Source organism: Mastomys coucha, unplaced genomic scaffold (genome assembly GCF_008632895.1).
Source record: "Mastomys coucha isolate ucsf_1 unplaced genomic scaffold, UCSF_Mcou_1 pScaffold20, whole genome shotgun sequence".
Taxonomy (NCBI): Eukaryota; Metazoa; Chordata; class Mammalia; order Rodentia; family Muridae; genus Mastomys; species Mastomys coucha.
In genome coordinates, this window is record NW_022196903.1 from 66338126 (window position 1) to 66342002 (window position 3877).

At 40.8% G+C, this 3877-nt stretch overlaps 1 protein-coding gene and 1 long non-coding RNA gene across 11 annotated transcripts in view; one reads left to right on the top strand and one right to left on the bottom strand.

Annotated features, from left to right (window-relative positions):
• Positions 1-3877, top strand: part of LOC116099093 — a 32548-nt gene that overhangs the window by 25715 nt on the left and 2956 nt on the right. For 7 of the 9 annotated variants that reach the window (XR_004122072.1, XR_004122071.1, XR_004122070.1 and 4 more), the window contains 2 exons: positions 2421-2540; positions 3271-3441. This is a non-coding gene — a long non-coding RNA (uncharacterized LOC116099093). The remainder of the gene's footprint in view (positions 1-2420; positions 2541-3270; positions 3442-3877) is intronic. The other 2 variants (XR_004122066.1, XR_004122073.1) reach the window with 2 other exon arrangements.
• The window catches only part of Tcf7l1 (transcription factor 7 like 1), a 167357-nt gene that overhangs the window by 15143 nt on the left and 148337 nt on the right, over positions 1-3877 (bottom strand). The gene's annotated exons all lie outside the window — the stretch shown is intronic.

Here is a 3877-nt window from a genome sequence, read left to right on the forward strand (position 1 = left end):
AAAAAAAAAAAAAAAAAAAAAAAAAAAAAAAAAAATCTATAGTGTTCAGATCACCTTCCTAAGTTACTATCCACGTAATCAGAAATGGAAAAAGAGAGAAACATACAGAGGGAGAAAGAAGGAAAACCCACAGGACCTAGCTAGATTTGTAGATCTGGATAAAAAGTATGTGGGAGTTTCAGGTAGGAAACTTTGAAATTATATTCAAATACAAATTAATGCTAATTAAAAAGTATAGTCAGTATGGGAGGACAAACAGAGTGAACCACAGATTTATGAACTGCAGAGACTTGAGTCTACACAGGTGTCCTGATGAGATGGAGAAGTAACACAGATTTCATTTATTAACTTTTTATCTATTTATAAATAGGACTTCATATAGCCATGTACAAATTTCATTTATAGATAGATAGACTGCAGATAGATAGATAGATAGATAGATAGATAGATAGATAGATAGATAGATAGATAGACAGACAGACAGACAGACAGGGCTTTACATAGCCCAGGCTGTCCTTGGACTCACCATGTAGATAAGAATGACCTTAAACTCTTCTTGGCCACCCTCGCCCTACTCTCTAAGCACTAGAACTACACATGTGTACCACCATATGCCCCTGCAATGTATAATCCTAAGAGGGAAATTCCAGCAAGTGATTGTGAGAGCATTCATATGCTGAGCAACATCAGGCTTCTCGAGGCTGGGGCAATGAGACAGTCATCCTTAGAAGGAGAACATCCAGGCTTAGACGCTCTCCAATATGCTTCTGAAGATAAGTCAATGAATAGAATATTTGCTATTAAAATATTAGTATAAGTGGCCGTGGGCTGCAGGCTTTGGTTTTTTTTTTTTTTTAAAACTCATGAGCCTTCCCACCACCCCCCATGCTCCAGCAAAGTCTTGCTCTTTTAAAAATGTTATAGTTTTATTTATTTACTTTTCTGTGAGTGTGTGCATGTGTGTGGAAGTTGGGCCAACTTGCAGGAGTCTGTTCTGTTCTTCAGCCATGTGGATTTTGAAGATTGACCACGGGTTGTCAGGCTTGATGGCCGGCACCTTTACTGACTGAATATGCACTGGGCCCTGAGTTCAATCCTCAGACCCCCTAAACCAACTATGGTGGTGAGTGCCTGTAAATACAGACAGACAGACACACACACACACACACACACACACACCAGTGACACAACACATAAATGCCAGCTGTCTTCCCTTATGCCCTTTGGCACTTTCTCAAGTGACATAGTGAACATAATACTACTTTCTTTTCTTTTCTTTTCTTTTCTTTTCTTTTCTTTGAGACAGGGTTTCTCTGTATAGCCCTGGCTGTCCTGGAACTCACTCTGTAGACCAGGCTGGCCTCGAACTCAGAAATCCGCCTGCCTCTGCCTCCCAAGTGCTGGGATTAAAGGCGTGCACCACCACCGCCCAGCTACTTTCATTTTCTTTAAACTGCTTTTTTGTGTTTTTGAATACTTGGTATGTAGCCCAGGTTGGCTTGAACTTCTAAGTCTTAGCCTCAGCCTCCCAATTGCTGGGATTACAGGCATATGCCACAAACCCAACTCATACATTACAGTTATCATTTCTGAAGGAGAAGAGGGAAATGACCCTCGGGTAAGGAGATGTATGCATGGGCTGTCCACCTTTCTCAGAGACCATTCCCCACTCTGCTCACTTAACATATGGAAGACGAAGGGGGAATACTTGTGAACAACGAAAATACACTACCCGCCCTTCCTCACTCCAGGAAGCGAGTGGTGAAAGACAGGGCTCAGACTCATAGGGCCTGGTCATTGTGGAGGAGTCAGCATAATTGTCCCCAAGCAGTGAAATTACAGTGATCAAAAAAAAAAAAAAAAAAAAAAAAAAAAAAAAAAAAAAAAAAATATATATATATATATATATATATATATATATATCACAGATAGTTCCAAGAGCACAGGTTGTGTTTGCAGGAAACCTGGGTTCAGTTCCCAGTATCCAGATGGTGACTCACAACCATTTATAACTCAAGTTCTAGAGCAGTGGTTCTCAACCTTCCTCACGCTGTAACCCTTTAATACAGTTCTTCATGCTGTGGTGACTCCCAACCATAAAATTATTTTCACTGCTACTTCATAACTATAATTTTGCTACTGTTATGAATTATAATGTAAATACCTGTGTGTTCTGATGGTCTTAGGTGACCCCTATATAAAGGTTGTTCGACCCCCAAGGGGTTTTGACCTTCAGGTTGAGAACCACTGTTCTAGGGGCCCTGATGCCCTCTTCAGGTTTCCTTAGGCACCAGGCATGCACATGGTGCACAGATAGGCAGGCGAGCACTCATGCACTTTAAATAAAGTCTTTATAATAAAGCAAAACAGGAAAACCCAATAGTAACAGGCAGGTTTTTCCTTCTGTTTGTCACCTCCAGCTTGCTTTAGAGGTGTAAATGGAAATAATAATGACACCCAGCCCCAACCCCATTACGATGGATTGTGACTCACTTAAGACTTCCTTGACAGACTCCACATGACTCACCAAATCTCTGCAAGTATGTAGCCTATTTTCTTCACTGGCCCTCCTCCCTGGGCAAACTTCTTCAAATATTTTACTTCTGATCTAAGCTAAGTTTCCATAATCTAGAGTGTTTTTATTTCTCTAATTAAAAAAAAAAAAAAAGAAAAGAAAAGAAAAGAAAAGAAAAACCAATGACCCAGCAGTCTGCGATCTTGTCCTAAGAAACTTTAGGTCCAGCTCACACCCTCTGGCTTGGACAAGGAGTCAGGTTCAATGATTAGGGATGTGGGGAGCACCTCTCTCCCCTGCTTCATGTCTTTGATTTGCAATTACGGGAATGATTCTCAACTCTGGCTGCCCCTTAAAGTCGCCGTGGGGAGCTTAAAAAACTAAGATACCAGCCCCGCCCCAGTCCAATTAAATCATATCCTTGGGGGATTAAGATGTTAAATTCTATGGGCTCATTATCTCTATTACCTTCGCAATCTGTCCATTTGTTTTGGCACCTAATTCGGGCCCTCATTACCTCTTAGTTCTGCTAATTAAACTCGATGTTAATTGTTCATTCCCTCTCTTAATTTCTTAACAATGGCGACCACGGCAGCAGTGGTGGCAGTGATGGTGTAGTGTGGTGATGGTTTGGAAAGCTAACCCTTAGTGAAGAGTTACTTTGTGTTGGGCACAATGCTGAACTCATTACAGCACACCAGCTCATTTCTACACAACTCTATGATGTCAGTGCTCTTCTAATCCCCATTTAATAGATGAGGAAACTGAGGCAGAGAGATGACGTAATTCGCCTGAAGCTGCGAGAAGAGAAGGAAGCAAAGCCGGGATCAGAACCTTCAGGTTTCCACAGCATCCACGACCAGTGCACCTCAAGGCAGCTCCCTCCTCTCTGTTCTTGGGAGTTTGGATAAGTTGCTGGACTCTAGGTTCAGATTAAGGATTTCCTCTTGTGCCCAAATTTAAGTTACTTATTTCTTTTTAAACATTGTGGATTTAATGTTTGCTTTCTATTTAATTTAATATATTTTAAAAGATTTATTTATTATGTTTATGTGAGTACACTGTAGCTGTCTTCAGACACACCAGAAGAGGACATCAGATCCCACTACAGATGGTTGTGAGCCACCATGTGGTTGCTGGGAATTGAACTCAGGACCTTTGGAAGAGCAGTCAGAGTTCTTAACTGCTAAGCTATCTCTACAGCCCTTAATTTAATTTAATTTTTTTTTTTTTAAATACAGCTTCTCCCTATGTAGCCCTGGCTTGCCTGGAACTTGCTATGTAGACCAGGCTGACCTAAGACTTACAGAGATCTGCCTGTTTATGCCCTACTATCCAGGTTTTAAAAAATTATATATATAT